The 25,169-nt window shown below is 32.5% G+C and overlaps 1 protein-coding gene across 1 annotated transcript in view; it reads left to right on the plus strand.

The window, feature by feature from the left end:
• The window catches only part of LOC127880629 (sugar phosphate exchanger 3-like), a 251,664-nt gene that overhangs the window by 67,578 nt on the left and 158,917 nt on the right, over positions 1-25,169 (plus strand). The window lies entirely within an intron of this gene.

Consider the following 25,169-nt stretch of genomic DNA (forward strand, 5'->3'; position numbering starts at 1 on the left):
TTGCTTATAACGTAGGTACATTTATCTCTCTAAAAGATATTGTCGTTATTTCTATTTCACATATTTTTAGATGCTGAAGATCAAATCTACGCATTTGATTTGAAACAGATTCACAAGATCCATAGGAATCAAAATGCCTTAACCGTTTACCAAACGACACATTTTGGACTTTCCCAATTTGAAAGAGGTTGCAGACGTCAATTAAATTAAAATGGAATATGAAGGAAAATTTCAAATAATCAGGTAGGGTAGAAATAATTGTGATAAAAGGAGAAATTGCACATCAACCCACACATCCCTAAGACCAACAGGCCTGAGAATATTATGATAATCTAAAGATTATTTATTTATATTTATAAATGTATTATTTAAGTAATACATTTGACTTCTAAGATCAATTCATAACTTATATAAAGAAAATCATAAAATGGTCAGAAATATATACGGATTGTTGAGCAATTGACAATCATATCCACAATTCATGAGTCACGATTCACACATGGAACAATGAATCATTAGTTATTAAAAAGCAGCATATACGATAGTTAAGAACAGTGCACTTCATTAATTTAAACACCTTCTCTTGGATACAAAGTTTGAGTTTACCGTGCAGTATCATATATTGACTTTTCTTGAAATAACTATGTTCATGTAAGTTGTGTTTTTAAAATCAATAATATATTATTAAACTGGTTTAAACACTACAAAAAAGAAATGAAATTAACATGTCATCCACAATATTTTCATCCGGATATATGGTCACTTTCGACATATTTAAACAAAACCCAACTTTTTTCAGTTTGTAAGAAAAACATTCATAACACATGTTCTTAATTCAATGCCTTTGTAAGCAGTCACCATCTGACCTAAAATGGCACTAAATGACAGGGTTTTATCTCATGTTTACAAGATGTTGATGTTGTTGTTGGTCACAGCGAAACGGCCGCAGTAATCTCCACTGGTAAACGTCATATGTTCAGTGTTGTGACCCCCGGCGCCGGGTCAAATTTGAGCCCAGGGGAATAATTTGAACAAATTTGGTAGAGGGCTATAAGATATCACTACATATCAAATTAAGTAGCCGTAGGCTCTATAATTAAGAACAAGAAGATTTTTAAAGTTTGCACACAAAAGGCCTTATTTAAGCATATGTTCATTTTTGTGACCCCTGGAGCAAGGTCAAATTTGTTCCCAGGGGCATAATTTGAACGAACTAAGTAGAGAACTATTATATGTCACTACATACCGAATTCGGTAGAAATAGGCCCAATGGTTATGGACAAGAAGATTTTTATAGTTTGCACAAAATAGGCCCAATATAAGCAAATGTTCAATTTTGTGACCCCTGGGGAACGGTAAAATTTGATCCCAGGGGCTTAATTTGAACAAACTTGGTAGAAGACTATGAGATGTCATTACATACCAAATTTGGTAGCCCTATGCCATACGGTTATGGACAAGGAGATTTTTAAAGTTTGCACAAAATAGGCATTATATAAGCAAATTTTCGATTTTTTGACCCCCCAGGGCAGGGTCAAATTTGACCCCAGGGGCATAATTTGAACAAACTTGGTAGAGGTCTATTAGATGTCACTACATACCAAATTTGGTAGTCCTAGGCCCAATGGTTATGGACAAGAAGATTTTTATAGTTTGCACAAAATAGGCCCAATATAAGCAAATGTTCAATTTTGTGACCCCTGGGGAACGGTAAAATTTGATCCCAGGGGCTTAATTTGAACAAACTTGGTAGAAGACTATGAGATGTCATTACATACCAAATTTGGAAGCCCTATGCCATACGATTATGGACAAGGAGATTTTTAAAGTTTGCACAAAATAGGCATTATATAAGCAAATTTTCGATTTTTTGACCCCCCAGGGCAGGGTCAAATTTGTTCCCAGGGGCATAATTTGAACAAACTTGGTAGAGGTCTATTAGATGTCACTACATACCAAATTTGGTAGTCCTAGGCCCAATGGTTATGGACGAGAAGATTTTTAAAGTTTGCACAAAATAGGCCTTATATAAGCAAATTTTCAATTTTTTACCCCCCGGGACAGGGTCAAATTTGACCCCAGGGGCATAATTTGAACAAACTTGGTAGAGGACTATAAGATGTCACTACATACCTAATTTGGTAGCCCTACGCCCAATGGTTATGGACGTAAAGATTTTTAAAGTTTTCACAAAATAGGCCTTATATAAGCAAATTTTCAATTTTTTGACCCCCAAGGCAGGGTCAAATTTGACCCCAGGGGCATAATTTGAACAAACTAGGTAGATGACTATAAGATGTCACTACATACCAAATTTGGTAGCCCTTGGCCCAATGCTTATGGACAAGAAGATTTTTATAGTTTGCACAAAATAGGCCCAATATAAGCAAATGTTCAATTTTGTGACCCCTGGGGAACGGTAAAATTTGATCCCAGGGGCTTAATTTGAACAAACTTGGTAGAAGACTATGAGATGTCATTACATACCAAATTTGGTAGCCCTATGCCATACGATTATGGACAAGGAGATTTTTAAAGTTTGCACAAAATAGGCATTATATAAGCAAATTTTCGATTTTTTGACCCCCCAGGGCAGGGTCAAATTTGACCCCAGGGGCATAATTTGAACAAACTTGGTAGAGGTCTATTAGATGTCACTACATACCAAATTTGGTAGTCCTAGGCCCAATGGTTATGGACGAGAAGATTTTTAAAGTTTGCACAAAATAGGCCTTATATAAGCAAATTTTCAATTTTTTACCCCCCGGGACAGGGTCAAATTTGACCCCAGGGGCATAATTTGAACAAACTTGGTAGAGGACTATAAGATGTCACTACATACTAAATTTGGTAGCCCTACGCCCAATGGTTATGGACGTAAAGATTTTTAAAGTTTTCACAAAATAGGCCTTATATAAGCAAATTTTCAATTTTTTGACCCCCAAGGCAGGGTCAAATTTGACCCCAGGGGCATAATTTGAACAAACTAGGTAGATGACTATAAGATGTCACTACATACCAAATTTGGTAGCCCTTGGCCAAATGGTTATGGACAGTTAGATTTTTAAAGTTTTCACAAAATAGGCCTTATATAAGCAAATGTTCAATTTTTTTACCCCCCGAGGCAAAGTCAAATTTGACCCCAGGGGCATAATTTAAACAACTTGGTAGAGGACTATAAGAAGTCACTACATAGCAAATTTGGTAGCCCTAGGCCCAATGGTTATGGACGTAAAGATTTTTAAAGTTTGCACAAAATAGGCCTTATATAAGCAAATTTTCAATTTTTTAACCCCCCGGGGCAGGGTCAAATTTGACCCCAGGGGCATAATTTGAACAAACTTGGTAGAAAACTATAAGATGTCACTACATAGCAAATTTGGTAGTCCTAGGCCCAATGGTTATGGACAAGAAGATTTTTAAAGTTTGCACAAAATAGACCTTATATAAGCAAATTTTCGATTTTTTAGCCCCGGGGCAGGGTCAAATTTGACCTCAGGGGCATAATTTGAACAACTTGGTAGAGGACTATAAGAAGTCACTACATAGCAAATTTGGTAGCCCTAGGCCCAATGGTTATGGACAAGAAGATTTTTAAAGTTTGCACAAAATAGGCCTTATATAAGCAAATTTTCAATTTTTTAACCCCCCGGGGCAGGGTCAAATTTGACTCCAGGGGCATAATTTGAACAAACTTGGTAGAGGACTATAAGATGTCACTACATAGCAAATTTGGTAGCCCTAGGCCCAATGGTTATGGACAAGAAGATTTTTAAAGTTTGCACAAAATAGGCCTTATATAAGTCTGTCTGTCAGTCTGTACGTCCGTCCCGAAAACTTTAAATTTGGCCATAACTTTTGAAATATTGAAGATAGCAACTAGATATTTGGCATGCATGTGTATCTTATGGAGTTGCACATTTTGAGTGGTGAAAGGTCAAGGTCATCCTTCAAGGTCAAAAAACAAAATACAAGGGAAGTAACAAGCTTTAAGGGAGATAATTATTTATATCATTTGGCAGGTACAGATCATTTTTACAAGGGAAGTAATATTTTTTAAAGGGATGTTATCTTTTTTTTTCAAAGCGGCGCAATAGGGGGCATTGTGTTTCTGACAAACACATTTCTTGTTAAAAATAATGTGATAGATTTTAAATTGCAAGTTTGACATCAACGCACCCATTCAAAATTATAAAGAGTGTGTCTTAACGCACAGGTCGAAATGTGAAGATATAATGATAATTTTGGTGATGATGCTGATACTACTGGTGAAAAAAGCGATGGTAGCGATGCTGGTGATGGCGGTTGCTGATGATGGTGCTTATGAAAATGATGATGACACAACGTATCCCATACAATCGGTGTTATATTGTTGGTAGCGATACAGATGATGTTGATGATAACAATCATTATAATCATATAATAATTGTAGTGATTTTTTATTAATCTGATTTGATTTTATTTATGTTTGTAAGTATATCATAGAGTAAAAACGACTTTTTGTCAGCGTGAAACTATTGCACCGGTTTATCAATTTATTCAAGTTAAGCAAACCAAACAATACAACTCTGTTTTTGATTATACAATATTTTTGTTACAATATTTACTACACTGTTTTCAAATCAATTAAATAAGTAAAGAATCTAAACCCATGTAAAACAAAAATATATCAAGAATATTTTACCTTTTTGAAGTATGCTTGGTGATAACCAAACTGAGCATTCATAATTACGAATAAATCATTAATGAAGAATGCTCAGTTTTAATGAGATTCCACACTTTCCATGATATCATTTATTAAATCCATCAGCATCTTTTATTCCAACAAAATATGTAATTGTTAGCTTTCATAATAACCCAATGCTGCACTTGTTTGTATTGTCCTCGTTAATCTATTGTTCTCTTCATCCAAAGGCTCAGTTTATTGAAAATCAATCATTTAACGTAACATTATCCGTGGTTTTCAAATACAATTCCACCCTATATGGAATCATAATTTTCGGTTGGGACTTAATATTAAACAACAACAATAACAACAAACAGTATTAGTAAATGTTTGCTTCATGTTATTCTTTATCTAGCTTTCCATTGTTTTCATTACCACATTAATGGCTGATTTAAATTTCCGTACGATCTTCAATTGTCAGTTATCTCCATTTAATTTAATTGGCGGCTTTAGTCATTTTTATGACAACATAAAACATTGATAAAGTTTGAACCTTTCCAAATCCATGCATTAATAATGGACGAATATTAACGTAATTTCTGTGGTGATGATGGTAATCTTGTTAACGACGACTATGTTTTTTTTTCAATGTCAAGTTCGTTAAAGGGCATTTTCACGTTTTGTTAAATTGTAAAAATAAAAAAATAAAAAGTTTCAGATTTTCAAATTTTCGTTGTAATTATGATATTTGTGAGGAAACAGTAATACTTTACATTTACCATGCTCTAAAATATCTATTACATTCCTCTTTTGACGATTTAAAATCATGAAAATAATAAAGCGTTGCAACGCGAAACGATTGAATAATTCGGAGAGTTCTGTTGTTGTTAAATATTTTGTGACTACCAGGATTGCTTTTATAAGGTACAAAATACATCACTCATTATATGAGCACGGATGGCCGAGTTGTCTTAGCTATAAAAAAGAAAAGTTCTAAAAACGTATTTGTTTTACAATTATTAGTTTTTTTATAGATTAAAATATCACGACTGTATATAATATTACTTGAAAAAATGTTAAGTTTCCATATTTTCAGTATATTCGGTAATAAATTTTACTGGGTACAGGTACCAGGTAACTACCAGTTAACAATAAATATCTATAAATAACGCAAGTAAATTGGTCATCATTGTCACGTGGTAAACCCAGAAATGCAAATCTTGCATGCACAGTGAATTGTATATATTTTATATATAAAATGATCAATCTACTAAGCAGGGCTGTCCTTTTCCCCTGTGTTTTTCAATATCTACATAAATGATTTGATATCCTTTTTGAGTAACTTAGAAGTAGGTATTGACATAGATGATCAAAAAGTATGTATGCTCCTTTTTGCTGATGATGTAGTTCTGCTCTCAGAAAATGCTGCTGACCTGCAACTGTTGTTAGATTCTTTATCTGCCTGGTATTCACGAAATAAAATGCAAGTAAACTGTGATAAATCAAACACTGTTCATTTTAGACCAAAAAGTGTTTTTAAAACTGAACGTGTGTTTAACATTGCCGGTACGAACTTAGAAATTGTCATTGTTATAGATACCTTGGTGATATCTTATATGAGTACTTATACAACCACGAAATAGCAAAAAATGTAGCTATGTCTGCATCTAGAGCTCTGGGTTTAGTTATTTCTAAATGTAAAGCTTTTGGTTGCTTCCAGTTTTCAACCTTTACAAAACTGTTTGATTCCATTATTAATTATAGTGCGCTAATATGGGGAGATAAATCCTACTCATGCATCAACGCAGTTCAGAATAGAGCTATGCGGTACTATCTTGGTGTTGGTAAATACACGCCAAATGCGGCTGTTTTGTGTGAAGTGGGCTGGACACCATCAATAGTTAAACAATTAGGATCTGTTTGTAGACAGCATTTTAAAAATGCGAATATGGATGCATCTATAATTAACAAGAAAATGTATATTTGGACAAAATCAGTATCTGTTCGAAATGGGTACATACGATTAAAGGTGTGTTTAAATGATCTTAATATGTCTGATATTGTAAATACACCATTATGTAATAGTAAACATGTTATAAATGATATAGAGTCTTAGTTATTAGAGAAGGAAACTGTTAAATGGAGAAATTACTTAATAGGGAATCTGGACAAAGGGGCAAAGGAAGACATAAATTAAGGACTTATAAACTATTTATAGTAGACTTTGGTAATGAATCATATGTTCGCGGTAAAATACCATTCAAATATAGAAGTGTTTTAAGTTTTAACTAAGTTTAGGAGCGGTGTGTTGCCGCTAAGGTTAAAGACCGGTCAGTATGAAAACAGTGAGCTATGTAATCGAACTTGTTTCCATTGTACAGATAAGATCGAGGATAAAATACATGTTTTCTTTCACTGTCCGTTGTATGTTGGTGTAAGGAAAATGCTAATGGATAATTTAAGTGTAGATCCTGTCATGCCATGTCAGATTGTGAAAAATTGAAATACATCTTTACTACAGAGAATGTTATGTACTTATCAGCCAAAACCTGCTATTCTATTCTTCATGAAAGGAAAAAATACATATACTCAAAATAGGTTTAAAACTTTAATGAGACCTATTTTGGAGTATTTTATCCTTTTCAATATTATATCCACAATTATAACATGCTAGGAAGTGCATAATAACTCCCTTAAATAGTGTGCACCCAGAATGAGGAGATCAAATCCTGTATTAAGTCACACAGATTGTTATGGGAAACTGGGTAGGGTTACTGATTCCTGGGGAAGAAGTATAAACTGGATTTCTGTTCTGCTAAGTATGTCTCTATCATTCTGGAGTCACTGTTCAGGGGGGGTGGGGTGTTTTAGTTATAATTTTTAACTGATATGGTTTTAATATGTAAGCTATATAAAAATAGTCTTAGTTAATAGGGTTTATTACTTTTTATCTAATCGTGGGTAATCATTGCTAATCAGTTAATTTCCGAGCTAGTCATGGGTGATAATCGATTTCTTAAACCATTTTATATTATGCGCGTTAGTGCCTCGTTTCACAGTATCAGTATTTAACGTCAGTATATCTTATGTCATTTTTTTACGATGCTGCGAAGCATCGTCTAAGTTATCATATCATGAAAAAATTCTTCACAATGGCAACCTATGTAAAAGACCGAGCCAGTCCGATCGAGATAGCTCGATTTTTCTAATCGGCATACCTCGCTGATTATCATTGATAAAGGTATAGGAAGCTCAGCTATAAATAGGACAGCATATTCTGGGAAAAGATTTAATAATAGTTTGAAAACGTTTATTTTAAATCAGTTATATTCAATCCATTATATGTTTAAAGATCAATGAAACAACTATGCATTTTCTGTATTGTATTTGACATTTGTCGTGATTCAGTAAATAAATTGCGAATTCAAACGTGTATAATTAACTTTCAACGCGATCATGAGTGTAAAGAAAACGAATTATTTTGAACCTGCCATTTGTAAACGTTGTAGCGACTACGGTATATAAAAAAGCATAATAGCCGTATCATATCTGTGATACTCGCTCTTCTGCGTGCTTTCTCATTTTGCATATTTAATAAACTTTTCAAACATAAATTACAGAGCCACATCAGTGCACATACTATGTTTGACAATTCATTCGTTTGTTGGATATTGTTTGCTGTTTTAAACACATATTAGGTCATATCGCGGAGATTTAGTTAACCTTACCATGTGTTCATGGGCGACCTCCCGTATTCAAGTGCTCTTACGACTATGTGCCAATACCCACTTTCGATCGGGAATCATCATGAAATTATTGCCGTATTTAACGAACAAACATGCCTAAGCTTATTGAATTAGAGAAAAAGAGCAATAATCAAATGAGAAAAAGTATATGTTCATGCACATGGGATTGTGAAATCACGTCCCTACACATAGCATCATTAATTTAGGAAAAGAAACAACGAAATATAAAGTTTGGTATGATATACATGTGAAATTAAAGATCATGGTGTAATTAAAGAGCATGTCAAGTTTTGAATTTATATGCTGAAACGTAATGTTATAAGCCACAAACGTTTTACTGTAACAGACAGTTTTTTTAAGATGAGTGGTACAGAAAATACACGTCGAATACCTTTTTAAAGATATTTTTGTTATATTTGATCGAGAATGTAACCCGCCTCCCTGTTTCGCTGAAAGGATCAAGTTCCCCACGGGTACTACTTCCCCGTACCCCCAATTTTTTTTTCGTACCCTACATTTTTCGTACCCAATTTTTTTCGTACCCCAATTTTTGCTCGTAACCAAATTTTTTTTCGTACCCAATTTTTTCATTCCCAAATGTTTTCGTAACCAAATCTTTTTACGTACTTAATTTTTTTTGGCATAATTTTTGTACCCAAAATTTTCGTACCCATTTTTTCCTACCCAAAATTTTCGTACCCACATACACAATTGTGGTGATGTAGATAAACTTAAATAGTTGCTTTTATATCAATCCTCTTCAAAAGCATCGTCACACCAGTACTGTCAGTACTTTGATTTAATCATGGATTAACAATGGCAACCTAACGTATAACCTAACTTTTGACTTAAATATGTATGTAGAGAAAAAGTATTTGATTATTACGCACTATTTAACTCTTTATAGTCTCATATAATTCTTATATAGAATGGCTATTTTCATGTTTTTATGTGTGTTTTAATGCTCTGTAATTTGTATGTAGATGAAATGGGTTAAATAAAACATTGAAAAAATTGAAAAACACCTTGAAATTGCGTTATTTATAGTGTGTATATCGTTATGTCACCTACTTTCTCGATGTTCTTTCGATTTCACATCGCGAAATTTTATAACCGAATATAATGAAAATATGAACTTTTTTTAAAGTATTGAAATATACCAGTCGTGATACTTTTATCAATATAAACTATAATTGTAAAAAAAAAGGTATTTTAGAATATTTTTTTTTTCGTCATTCGTGGTTGACGGTCCCTTTAATGGCAAACTTCAATACATGCCATAATCTGTGAAAAGGCCCCTTTAACGTAATGAGGGTGGTGATAATGGTGATTTTCTTAACGACAACTATGTTTTTGAAAATTGTCAAGTTCGTGAAATGACGCTTTTCAAACAAAATTCTATTTACGAGATTACTTTTTTCATTTTGATTAAACAATCCGTCTAAGCAACAATATCATTACAAATTGTAAAATTTATGAACAGTATAGAATGTTGCATATGGTTGTTTTTACCAAAAGCTTTTTTTATACCGCTGAAGACAACAGTAAGTGAAAGCCTAGTTTGTGTTTGAATATCAAGTGAACAAAACAATTAGACTGCGTTATTATCATTTCTAGGATCTTTCACATAATTTATGCCGTATATTTTATAAGAAACCAAGAACAAGTGTTTGCTCTATATTTTATAAAGATGTTAATTGCAACTGAACAGTCTTTGATTTGAAATTGTGAAAACGCGATACCTTTTTATATAAAAAATAAATACAAATACGTATTTTCAAAAATAAGTATTTTTTCGTTATTTGTATTCGTCAAAAGTTTTTTTTAAGTATTGACATAACAATCATTATCAACCTTTAAATGTATGATTATTGAAGTGTAAATACTTTTTTTTTTTTTTTTTTTTTTTTTTTTTTTTTTTTTTTTTTTTTTTTTATTCAATATAATACATACAATGTATACATGTATATGATCATACAACATAGTGATTGTACAAAGCAATAAATTCAGACATGTTATACAAGATATGCTAATATATATATTTTTTTAAAGAGAAAAGAAATGAACAACTGAAGAATAGTTATGAAAAATGATGAGTTGTATAAAGTCGGAAGAAAGAATACTGGACTTGTGTGTTTTGTTGAACATTCACAATGATCTTATAAGATTGAAAAAAAATATATATATTTTAGAAAGATAAACTCACATTAGAGTGAATTGTATATAAGTGGACAAACATTATGAGAATTTAATCCGATTCCATTTTTGTTCAAAGATTTGTAATCTGTCATTACTGAGGGCTATTTCTTTCTCAATTTGGATTTTTAGTTTAAGACTATGGACAAAACAATTAAAGTTTGGTACTTGTTTTTTGTACTTCATAATAAAGATAAAATATTTCATCATTATAAGAATAAAATTCACAATATTATTACAGTCTATTGATTTCAATGTGTTAATTCCGAAACTTACATTTAAGAAAGATAGTTTAACGTTTAGTTGCTGTTGTTCAAGAAAAGATGCTAATTGATTCCAAATAGGCTGGATGTGTTTGCACTCCCAAAAAAGATGTTCTATAGTTTCGATGTTTTCACTGCAGAAATCACACAGATTTGAATTAGATAATTTGCATTTAAAGAGATATTTATTTGTAGCTATAATTCTATGGATGTATTTATATTGAAAATTTCTCAGTGTGCTTTCAACAGTTGCTTTATATGGCATGGTAAATATGTGTTTCCAATTAAGTTCATGTTCTCCGAAAAGGACTTGCCATTTATTTTGGATTTTGGAGTTTTCTGTAGGGTTTTTAATTTGTAGTGTGTACAATATTTTATTTGTTTTGTTTTTTCTTCCAAGTATGTTTTCTACGAATTTTGTTTGAGTACATGGTGTATTATTTGTATTGATTTCAGATTTAATATGTATGGGTATGCTTTTGATTAGTGTGTAATACTTCAGGAAATTATTTGAAGGTATTCCGTATATGTAGCATATATCATCAAAAGAGTAAAAATCCTTAATTCTGAAGTCATATAATTGGTCGACATATTTAATGCTTCGTTCAAACCAATCTTTATAGAAAAACGTCTTATTGTTTGAAGTTATGTCTTTATTGTTCCATAAAATAGTTTTACTGCTGGTTTTGGTTTCAAGTTTATGAGTGACATCACTCCATGCTGATAGAACATCAGACAGAAATATGTTTTCGTTTGCAATTTCATGTAAGATAGTATTGCTGATGTTACATTCAAAGAGTAAGGAGTCACCATATTTTTTTAGGATTTTCTGGTAGAATAATTTCCATTTACTCGTATTGGTATTATCTAGGTATCTTTTAACCCAGCTGCATTTGATTGCCTTCACGAATGAGTCAATGTTCGTTAATTGGATACCTCCATTTTTTACGGATTGAATTAACTGAGTTCGTTTTATTTTATCAGGCTTACCGTCCCATATGAAATTAAATATTGCTGATTTTATATCGTTAATAACATCATTTGGTGGATTTGGGAGAACTGTTAATACATAAATTAATTTAGGAAGTGCAAACGTTTTCAATACTGTGTTTTTTCCGATTAGTGTAAGTTTACGGTGATGCCATGATTTTAAGCAGTTTTTAAAATTCTGCAATTTAGGAAGTATGTTTTTAAGAACTGTATCATTTTCATTATTTGTGAAAGTAATTCCTAACGTTGTGGCTTCATTGGATGTCCAATTAAATTTCATTTCTTTTTGATATTGGACATTACTTTGTTTTAATTTACCTACTCGTAGCACAGTACATTTACTTTTGTTTAGTTTAAGACCCGATATCATTCCGTAAAGGGTTAACGACTCTATGAGGTTATGGAAAGAATCGTAATTGTCGTTTAAAAAATAAGTTGCATCGTCAGCAAATAGGGACTGTTTGATTTCTTCGTCAGGTTCTAGTGATATGCCTTTTATGTGTTTATTTGATTGAATGTGATGTGATAGATACTCGATGCAAATAATAAATAGCGATGATGAGAGTGGACATCCTTGTCGAACCCCTCGTTCGATGTTAAAACTGTTTGAAAAGAAGCCATTGTTAATGATTATACTGTTAATATCGGTATAGAATAGTTTGATAGAATAGTTTAAAGTAAATACTTTATCATTACAAATACAATTTGATTTACAAAATTCTTAGATAAGAAAATAATGATATATAATGGCATACATCATTTTAACTGGTAAATTCAGTCATAAATATATATATGTGTATTTTAAATATTTAACATTTTTTTCTTTAAAAAAATCACATTACAATTAACAAATGTGAGTACATTTCGAATATTCGGACTGACAAATGACCAAAGACATGTCTTGTTATCAAACTTTACTGAACGATCGATCAGGCATTTTAAAGTTTTCATTGTATTTTAACAATTATTTATCTAGTAACGATACTTTTACTGATGTTAAATATCCATATAACAATAAATTGAAAGATGTTTTCGTTAAGGAATTATTTTACATTATTTAATGATATTAATGAAAATATCGATTGTTCTATTAAAATTTCAATTAACGTAGCTGTAGAGAAATCCATAAATACAATCCAAAACGTTGGGGATTGTGTTTTCAAAATCTCGTTTTTAAAAGAAATAAGCAAATATTTAATGTTGACAGTGGTATTAAACAAGCTGATTGGTTCGATAACGAGTGTATAATTGAACGTAATCAATACCGTGACGCTGTAAGATGTTTTAACTTTATTTTCATATTTCATATTTCAAAAGAATAACGTTTTTTTTTTAAAGAAACGACATGAGAAGCAACTAATTAAGAGCACAGATAAAAGAATGGATTTTTACTATGAATAATAGAAATCAAAAGTCTAAAGAGCAAAATGCAAAAGGAATTTTGGAAATATTTTAAACCTAAATACAAAATAACGGGCAATAACATTTCAGTAAATGCATTTAATGATAATTTTGAACACCACTTCTTATTAAAATGCAGAGGTTGAAGACTTTTATTCAAATCATGATTTTAACGATGAAATTGTATTTTGCTTGAACAAGATCAACAGATAGCACATTGACTGGCTTAACTTTAGACAACTTGACCTAAATTCTATTTTAATTTTCTGATGACATGGTCATTGTAGGTAAATCACCATGGCCTTCGCTAGAAATAGTTGTTCTTGGGGACACAATGTGAATAATTAAAAAACACAAATAATGATTTCTCGCAAAAGAGGTAATATTTTACAAGATGAAAATGGACGTATACTGGGAAAAATTAAGGAAATCTTCGATATTTTCAATGATATCGGCACTGTTATTTATTACACTGGTAGTTCCACATTAAATCAAGAACATTTGGTTGGAAAAGCCCTTAAAGCTATGCATTTTTTACATTTTGAATGTAAGCAGTATAACCTTAATGTACAATTACTGTTTTCTGTTGTTTGATTCTTTTGTTGTCTCTTTTTGTTGTTCTGCCTGTAATAATTGGGTTTAAATAAATCAAAAGGGATCGAACAATTTACAAAAGATTGTTAAATGTAAATAAAAGCAAATGTAAAGCAACAGTTATGGTGATTTTGGTAGATACCCGTTGTATGTACATGTAAATATATATGTAAGAATGGTTAAATATTGGTTAAAACTTGCTAAGATTAAACATATTAGTTTACAGACTGTGTATATCCAATCACTGGATGATTGCACTTAAGGATGCAACACTTGTTTACAAATCTTAACTCATTGTGAAGCGATTACGGATTTCCCCATTTTTTGAAACTGCAAATAAAACAAATAGTAATTTTGATGTATGTGAATTTAATTGCAGACTTATTGACACCTTTAAGAAGGAATGGTTTGGCAATATGAACAGATTTTTTTTTCAAGAAACATATAGAATCTCAAAAAATACTCTTGAATATGAATACTACTTGGATTTATTGCTAGAGCCTACGTTTATAGTTTGTAAAATTGAGGCAATCTTCTCGACCGTTAAGAATTCAGACCAGAAGATGCTAAAGCAAAAATATCCCTCGGGAAGAACGTAAGTTGTCCTTTTTGGAATCAAAAGGACACAGATGACGATTTCCATTTCATATGAGTTCTATTGTAAATGTCACTTACTGAAATTAAGAGTTTTCTTTAAACTCATGAAATAAGTATATTAATCACTTTTCAGTCATTGACGTTATGTGAACTAATTGATGTTCTTTTTAGTTTTTTTTGTAAAAAATATATCATATCATAATTTGTTTCTTTTTTCAAAATCGTTGTTTTTCTTTGCTCTTATTTTGTTTAAAAAATTCAGGAATTGGATTTACACAAAGACATGAATTAGGTTCATTATTGAGATTGATGCAAATTAATGTCAAAATGTCACTGAAAAACAATACCGAGTGTTTACGTAGTCTAAGAATATGTCTCCGGAACAGATTTCGGTATGATTTTCCAGCATTAACCCACCTTAGGACCCCAAGTGCAACAGCTCAATTGCAAACAGCCCTTAATTGGGTCAAAATGACATCTGGCAGTTATGTTTTGCAATACAGAGAGTTTTTGATGGTCAATTGTCAACATTCTGGAAGACGACTAACTTGGTCGGAAGTTCTTAAAGGTTACACATGCCCAATTAATTTCCTTCTTTGTTATATATAGAATTCGCAATCTTTGATCTCAAATTTCACCATGACCGAGCGATAAGCCAATATATCACTATACATGACTGGAAATGTGCAGGGCTTTCCTTAGACCTCAAATCTCAAGAGTCAAGGACTCTTGGGACCATATTTTCAAGAGTCAAAATCAAACTTTTAAGAGTCCTAATAATAACGCAGGAGTGTTAATGATTTTTTGCAATTTAAGCAAATTACTGAGATATAATATATAAAAAGCAACAACTTAAAAGATACATGTATGTTAACATGTATTTCTTACATTTTACTGTCACTACAACACTATGCATTTAAACACAATATTTCAATAAGTAATAAATACAAAACATGTATTCTAATACAACATTAACTTCATGTATACAGCAGAGTAATATGTCATATGTTCTAAACAACATCTCAAAGAGTATTATGTCATATCATGTCTCACACAACATCTCAGAGAGCAATATGTCATATGTCCTACACAACATCTGAAAGTTTACATACAAAATATGTATTCTCATACAACATTTACTTCATGTATACAGCAAAACAATATGTCATATGTTCTACAAACCAACAATCATTTGAGCAAATAAATAAATCATTCATGCATTTAAAGAGTGATCTCATTTGGGTGCCCTAGTAAAGAAAATGTATTAAAACAACACTATGACTACACACACACACAACTAGCATAAAACCAGCAAACTATCACTTTCTTCTCTTGCACATGTCCTGAAACCTGCGCAGCACATTCAGGGATGGAAAGTCACTCACTGCGGGACCTTACTACCGATTCCGAATTCGAAAAGGTTTCTCTGCGACATTTTCCGAATGCACAAGCACAATTACACTTTGCACAATTACACTTTATCCAATAACTTTGTTTGACCGTTTCGCGTGGCTATTAAATTAAGAATGAAATACAAAATGTGAAAAAAAAACCATTTCCGCTGGCTATCACAAAAAAAACAACAGCATACGGGTGGTATCTAAACACAATAGCCTATATAAATCGGTAAACTATAAAAGGAAATTATTTCTACTCGCCGATAAAGGTGCCTCCGTATTTAATCCCATCAAAAATTCCGACGCCCTTTAATTATTTCCTGTGCCATCTTCACTGAAGACATGCAACAAACACGCCGTTTTCTATGCCTTCTCAGACGGTCAATTATTACGCCTACATGTATTTTGTAATCAATTAGCTCATGCAAAAATTGTCACTTTGCCACAAGGTCAGTTATAACGGTTCTATAGTTATTTTTAGCAACTTTGATGCAAAGCGTGTAATTTGACGTTGTAGACAGTACATATGCCAGCATAACTTTCGCGCTTCTTTGAACTGAGCAATCATGAAGTAAAACAGTAATGGGTGCATTCAGCTTTGGAAATACATTCTGACATACTCTGGAAATATCTCAAAATATGCTTTACGGTGTTCTGTGGATATGGATGTTATTATTTTATATTGAATATTATTAAAACTGACGCGGATGAGTCCATTCTGTTTTGGTGGATTTATAGTTCTTTTTAAATGCTCTGAGCTTTTATGAGTACATACGTACAGCTCAGAGGGTCAATAGCTGGGAGTTGGATTATTGCAACTAGGTGGGTTTAATACACGTCTTTTCCGCAAACAGCTGATAACAAACGCTATGATAAATAATGGAAAGTTAATACACGCGTCATCGAACCAGCAGTGTTTTAATTGGTCAATACTAGATTTCTTAATTAACCAAACTCCGCCTACTGGGTGGACTTGTGCTTCGATTATTGGAAACGGGCGTTAACGATTAGCGTGTACTAAATGAGATACTCCGCCCCGAGCCAATTATCGCTTAGTCTTAACAACTTTTGATCTCGTTGACGCAAGTCGGTATATTCCCCCGGGTCAAATGTGACGCATGACGTAATTTTCTCAAGAGTCAAAAAGGGGTCTTCTGTAATTTTCAAGCGTCAAAACCCGGGAGCTCGGGTCAAAGGAAAGCCCTGAATGTGGTTTCATAAGCTTACAAAAAAAAACTGCATTTGAAAAAATTCTTTACAACGTAACTCAAAATAATTACCTTAGAACATATGAACCGGTTTTGACAGCTACCGGCACTGCCATTTGAAGGCAAAAACCATGCCCTACTATTGAGGCTGGCAACCACTAACATACACAGAAATGCACAAATCAGGCCTTTTGCCCTGTGACTTACACTTGTACCTTTAAACTGATACCTAAACTTATCCTTTTAAATACATTGTTAAAATTGTATGCACCAGAAACCTGCATCATATGTGCTTAGTAGCAAACTGACTGCATGTAACCCACCAAATTCCACTTCCGTTTAGGGTTATGTAACCTTCTCACTCAGCATGTTGTTGTTGTTGACTAAAATTCAGGTCACCTAGTTTCGAATAAGTGAAAACATGTGAAATTACTAGAATATTGACCATTTATATTTACATTTCAGCTCCTGGAGTCAAAAAACAATTTGTTTTAGGCCATACACCTTAAATTCAGCAAATTGACCGGGGCCAATGCGCAAATAAGGCTACAAAACTGTAGACTTCCTCCCATTCTATACATAAATGGTGACGTCACTACGTTATTGTCACCTCTATACTTAGACGCATCACGCACCTCCATTTGGAGGCATTTATGACTACGACACAAAGAAGTCCGCGGATGAATGAAGGATTTGCTTTATAAGTAAACTTTCATGTTATGATTTAAAAGTTAAGTATAGTTTTGTTCAGTCTTACGGTCTTATGTTAGTATCAATTAAAATTTTCGTAAGTTTTCAACAATTTCGCTCTTTATTCATTTTTGTAAACTGTACTTTCACTTTCGGTTGTATAACAACATGTATCCTTTATTGACGAAAGTTTGCAATGAAATAGCGTTTTCAAAACCGCTTAAAAAGTTTCAGAAGGTGTGTCTGATGCATGTTATGAATAGACACAATGTCATAACTATATTGCCGACTAGTATGGGAACAATTTGATATTTCAAGTGGCTCCATTTGCATTGCAAGAGAAGTTCAAATTGACTTGTTCAGTTTGTTAAATTTTGACACCCTAATTATATATTTTTTTATAAGTGCTTGATAGATTTTTTTCTTTAAATGATTGAGATCAATGAAAATTTTAGTAAAAGCACAGCATTGATGTTCTATGATGGTCATTTTTTAGTGGAATAGTATGTTACAATAAAACAATTATAACTAGTGTATTAATGAATTTAGATTAGGTGTCATCTTTAAATGGGGTAGTAATTCATTATATGAGATTAGCACATTATATAGTTGAAAAATAAATAACACTTTAATGACTTACCATAGTAAAATAAAGTAGCATAGAATGTGTTGCAGGTCATAAAATGTGAAACTGAAATTGAAGAAGGTTTACAAATATTTTACACTGACAACACTGTTGGTTTTCCAAAAAAAAAATCCTTCCTATCTACCTGCCCTAGTTTTTTGGGGCAAATTTAAATATTATTAATATCATTGAGTTAAATTATTAAAATATCAATATGTTTTGATTACATTAGCTTATTTTATTACTAATAATAAATACTTTGCAAGGAAAGTCCAATTCTGTTTTAATTAGTCTTAATTAGGTACTAGTAAAATTGAAAATATCAGTGACATCCAAAACTTGGCTTATATGCATATGAATGCATATTTTCTTTGACAGTTACATAGTACCCTATTTAATTGGATTAAAAACAACAAATAACTATAGTTCTACAACCCAGCCCAAGTTGACTCAAACTGAATTAATTCATCAATTGATCCTATTTAATTATATTAAAAACAACATGTGTAAGATTTTGAGAATATCTCATGTATTCCTCTAGTATTCCTCTAGTACACCAACATGTACGTCTTACTAATGATTTAAATGCACTCCTTAAACAGTTTAACAAAAATAATGAATGATTAATCCAAAGAAAACAACAAACAAGCTGCTTCATATAAAAAGTTAATTACATAAGATTACATAAGCAAAAAAATCATTTTGATAATAAATCAAGATTTTACTTCAACCAAACCATTATAAATTTATTGTGAGGAGGGGGGTAATGTAAGCACTAAAACTAAAATGGGGGAAATGTCTGGTGAGGGAACATCTTAGGGGGGGCGTCCGGAATTCCTGCTAAGGGCGACAGTGTTGTTAATGTGTCTTTAGAGGAAATAACTGAAGGAAAGTACTCATTGGTGTATGCCCATCCAGAAGCATTTCTGAGCATATCAATTGGAACAGCAATATTGAGTGCATTTGAAAGAGATATAACTGTTTCATGTATTGCTTTTGATGAAGCCCACAAATCATGGTCCTTTAATGGTAGCTTTCCTATTAGCGCATTTTATACTTATTTTTTACTCTACAATCTAGCTCTTTTGTCATAAAATGAGAAGTTTTATTATCCAACAGGTTTTGTGTTTGAACCTCACAAATTTTATAATACCAAAGTCCCATCATATAATCATCATCACAATCAGCAGCAGCATTATCATATTCATCATCATCATTGTTAGCAGCAGCATCATTGTGTTGTATTATCAGAATTCTATACAAATACAAACACAACCATTACAACTCTTACTACTACTACTACTAATTAATTAATTATCTACTACTACTACAACAAGAACAACAACTACGACTACTACTACTGATCTTACTTCTACTACAACTAGTCTACTACTACTACTACAACTACTACTACTACTACTACTACTACTACTTCTACTACTACTTCTACTACTACTACTACTACTACTACTACTACTACTACTACTACTACTACTACCACCACCACCACCACCACCACCACCACCACCACTACTACTACTACTACTACTACTACTTCTACTACTTGGTACACCAGAACTTGTTGTCCATGGAGATGATAAGGAGAACTCCCAGAGTATTGATCGAACCCACGCCCAGCGGACATCATTCTCTACACCATAGCGACCATGAATTAATATTTGACACCATGTACAACATAATTCACCTTATTACAAAAAACATGGAATTCACAAAGTGACTGAAAATGCTTTAAAATAAATGCAAATTTGAAATTTGAAACAAAACAACCTAAGCAATACATAATAAGAAACACTACATTATTGAAACACTGATACCATGAACATTTTAGGGTGTAACACCTTATGTACATGTACCAGACCTTTAATGTACTACCGGTACTTTGAAACTTTATGTACCACCTACATAAAATATAGGTGTTATTGTCCATTCATTCATAGCAGTCCTGATGAAGTATGGTCATTCTCTAAACATGATTAAAGTCTAAAGAAGGAAATAATTTTGATTTTTTTTACAGTTTGAACATTAAGGTCATTCTCTCTTCTCTTCAAAGTATCATATTTCAATTATACAATATAATACAAACATTTTAGACTTTATAATCCTTAGTCAGGATAAGATAAGAGACAAATGAATTTTTATAATTTACTTCAATTTCAGGTAAGACTAATAAATCATTTATTAAGTACTACATGTACTTGGGCTAATAAATTAAACTAAGACACTCAGTGACACTTAGACAATCTGACAAAATATAAAATCTATCGCCAATATATAAGTCTAAATTCATAAATACTATCACACAAAATACATTTCATCAATAACACACATTCATATTAAATTAGTTATCTCTTTATATTATAAATATGGTACATAAAGTGTCAGATAGTGGTACATAAAGTTTCGGTATATAAACGGACTGGTACGTAATGTGTGACATTCAACATTTTAAAAATCAGTTAACAATATATGGACTTCATTGTTTTGCATATACGCAATCAAAGCATATTTATTAAAAATTAAAACACACTGTTCATGGCTGTATCTTTTTATTTATACATGCATAAACTATTCTGGTTATTAATACATTTTTAAAATTATATATAAACAAGAGCACCACATTATGGGTGCCAAGCTAGGCTGCGGTGCAGTTTTGAATTAATGAAATTTATTAAAAGAATTTTTTAGAGGTTAGTGACCTTGAACTTTGACCGAGTGACCCCAAAATGGGTGTGGTGTGTAGAAATCATCACGGTGCATATACATGTGAGGTTTCAATGTTATAGGTGGAAGCACTTTGATTTTAGAGCCGATGTAAAGGTTTTAGCACGACGCGGACATCTGACGACGAGCTATGACAATACCTAGGGTTTTCCCCAAAAACAGCCGAGCTAAAATTGAGCGCCATTAGTCCAAATTTTTGACGCTCTTAAATATTAAGCTACTTTTTATATGGGTAATATTTGGAGCAAAGAATTTAGCCCATATAAAAAGTATCTCTAAATTCTTTGCGCGTCTTATAAATAAGACTAGAGCGCCATATAAATTAAATGGAAAACATACGACTTTATGTCAAGAAAAATAAAGCTGTAAAAATCTCACCTGCTCGTCTTTGATGTTGCAATAAGCACATTCAGCATTTTCAGTATCTACTAAATAAATATATGAAAGTGCCAAATGTCCAAGATACCATGACTTCCTCCTCAAAATGTTAGATCCTTTGAACTCCATTTATTTTATCCCTGATTAATCCTTTCACACATGAGGCCTACATGTAAGATTCCTTGTAATGTTCACAGCGTTTATTTTAAATCGTTTACGTCCTCAAATTTCAGCAGGTATTTAATTATAAATATTTATTAATGATTTTGATTTATTTACTATTTCGAAGATACAGTCTTGCAACGTGTTTAGTTAGTCTAGTTACGTGTTAGGTGATTCTTACAAACAATAGACTGACATGAAAAGTGGCTCCTTTTGAAGCACAAACTGCATCCATGTATATATTTCAGCTGGCCCGGTTTGATGGGGCCTGTTTTTGATAATAATTAATTACAATTTTTCACTTCCGTGTTTATTATGTTTACCAACGCCATGATGGAAAAAAGTCCGTTTCCCACAATGCTTAGCGCGCATTCACACAGGTCAGTAAGACCGGTGTGACACAATGGACTTCCTCCTTTTAGGTAGCAGACCACGGTAGACACACACTCTCTCGGAGCCGCGGACGCCTTCTTGATCTCCACCACGCTCAATTCAGAAAACAATGAACCTGCAATCATAAAAACACATTCACTGCACACAAGTAGTCTGAAACTTACATTTAAGATAAAAAAAGAGCATATGGAACCTGTACAGGTGATACTATTGACAAAAGTGAAAGAATGACAAGGCCGCAAAAAGGGGCTTCAAAATCAACTTTTTACCATGTACGAAAGTGGCTGGGGACGAATGAAACGTAATGATAGCCTGCTTTTGGAATGATATTTTTACACGCAAAACATAGCACAACCCATCAAACCATGAATAAATACCAGGTATCCAGGTGGTTTTCGCGCAATAATTCACAGCGTGACCCTACTAGCGATTCCAGCTTAAAAAGAACCCAAAATACAATATGCCTACCGCAGTTTTCCTTCCTGAGTAACAAAGAACACAACAACAACAAGAGGTCATGACCCCACAGTTTCGCATTTGAAAATGGTCATATTCTCAGGATTTAATGCAATTTGGGGATACAATAAGACCTATTACCCTCAAATTTGACATGGAAACCTACCCTTTCCCAATATTTCACTTTTTGCTTCCTACCGTGTACTGCTACCTTCAATGTGTCACACCGGTCTTACTGACCTGTGTGAATGCGCGCTAAGCATTGTGGGAAACGGACTTTTTTCCATCATGGCGTTGGTAAACATAATAAACACGGAAGTGAAAAATGGTAATTAATTATTATCAAAAACAGGCCCCATCAAACCGGGCCAGCTGTAATATATACATGGATGCAGTTTGTGCTTCAAAAGGAGCCACTTTTCATGTCAGTCTATTGTTTGTAAGAATCACTAAACACGTAACTTAGACTAACTAAACACGTTGCAAGACTGTATCTTCGAAATAGATAAATAAATCAAAATAATAAATAAATATTTATAATTAAATACCTGCTGAAATTTGAGAAAGTAAACGATTTAAAATAAACGCTGTGAACATTACAAGGAATCTTACATGTAGGCCTCATGTGTGAGAGGATTAATCAGGGATAAAATAAATGGAGTTCAAACTCAAAGGATCCAACATTTTGAGGAGGACGTCATGGTATCTTGGACATTTGGCACTTTCATATATTTATTTAGTAGATACTGAAAATGCTGAATGTGCTAATTGCAACATCAAAGACGAGCAGGTGAGATTTTTACAGCTTTATTTTTCTTGACATAATGTTGTATGTTTTCCATTTAATTTATATGGCGCTCTAGTCTTATTTATAAGACGCGCAAAGAATTTAGAGATACTTTTTATATGGGCTAAATTCTTTGCTCCAAATATTACCCATATAATAAGTAGCTTAATATTTAAGAGCGTCAAAAATTTGGACTAATGGCGCTCAATTTTAGCTCGGCTGTTTTCGGGGAAAACCCTAGGTATTGTCATAGCTCGTCGTCAGATGTCCGTGTCGTGCTAAAATCTTTACATCGGCTCTAATATCAAAGGTATTATATATACCTATAACATTGAAACCTCACATGTATATGCACCGTGATGATTTCTACACGCCACACCCATTTTGGGGTCACTCGGTCAAAGGTCAAGGTCACTAACCTCTAAAAAATTTTTTTAATAAATTTCATTTATTCAAAACTGCACCGCAGCCTAACTTGGCACCCATAATGTGGTGCTCTTGTTTATATATAATTTTAAAAATGTATTAATAACCAGAATAGTTTATGCATGTATAAATAAAAAGATACAGCCATGAACAGTGCGTTTTAATTTTTAATAAATATGCTTTGATTGCGTATATGCAAAACAATGAAGTCCATATATTGTTAACTGATTTTTAAAATGTTGAATGTCACACATTACGTACCAGTCCGTTTATGTACCGACACTTTATGTACCACTATCTGACACTTTATGTACCATATTTATAATATAAAGAGATAACTAATTTAATATGAATGTGTGTTATTGATGAAATGTATTTTGTGTGATAGTATTTATAAATTTAGACTTATATATTGGCCATAGATTTTATATTTTGTCAGATTGTCTAAGTGTCACTGAGTGTCTTAGTTTAATTTATTAGCCCAAGTACATGTAGTACTTAATAAATGACTTATTAGTCTTACCTGAAATTGAAGTAAATTATAAAAATTCATTTGTCTCTTATCTTATCCTGACTAAGGATTATAAAGTCTAAAATGTTTGTATTATATTGTATAATTGAAATGTGATACTTTGAAGAGAAGAGAGAATGACCTTAATGTTCAAACTGTAAAAAAATCAAATTATTTCCTTCTTTAGACTTTAATCATGTTTAGAGAATGACCTTAATTCATTAGGACTGCTATGAATGAATGGACAATAACACCTATATTTTATGTAGGTGGTACATAAAGTTTCAAAGTACACAAAAGGTCTGGTCCATTTACATAAGGTGTTACACCCTAAAATGTTCATGGTATCAGTGTTTCAATAATGTAGTGTTTCTTATTATGTATTGCTTAGGTTGTTTTGTTTCAAATTTGCATTTATTTTAAAGAATTTTCAGTAATTTTGTGAATTCCATGTTTTTTGTAATAAGGTGAAATATGTTTTACATGGCGTCAAATATTAATTCATGGTCGCTATGGTGTAGAGAATGATGTCCGCTGGGCGTGGGTTCGATCAATACTCTGGGAGTTCTCATTATCGTCTCCATGGACAACAAGTTCTGGTGTACCAAGTAGTAGTAGTAGTAGTAGTAGTAGTAGTGGTGGTGGTTGTGGTGGTGGTGGTGGTAGTAGTAGTAGTAGTAGTAGTAGTAGTAGTAGTAGTAGTAGTAGTAGTAGTAGTAGACTAGTAGTAGTAGAAGTAAGATCAGTAGTAGCAGTCGTAGTTGTTGTTCTTGTTGTAGTAGTAGATAATTAATTAATTAGTAGTAGTAGTAGTAAGAGTTGTAATGGTTGTGTTTGTATTTGTATTTAATTCTGATAATAGAACACAATGATGCTGCTGCTAAAGATGATGATGATGAATATGATAATGCTGCTGCTGATTGTGATGATGATTATATGAT

Source organism: Dreissena polymorpha, chromosome 5 (assembly GCF_020536995.1).
Source record: "Dreissena polymorpha isolate Duluth1 chromosome 5, UMN_Dpol_1.0, whole genome shotgun sequence".
Classification (NCBI taxonomy): Eukaryota; Metazoa; Mollusca; class Bivalvia; order Myida; family Dreissenidae; genus Dreissena; species Dreissena polymorpha.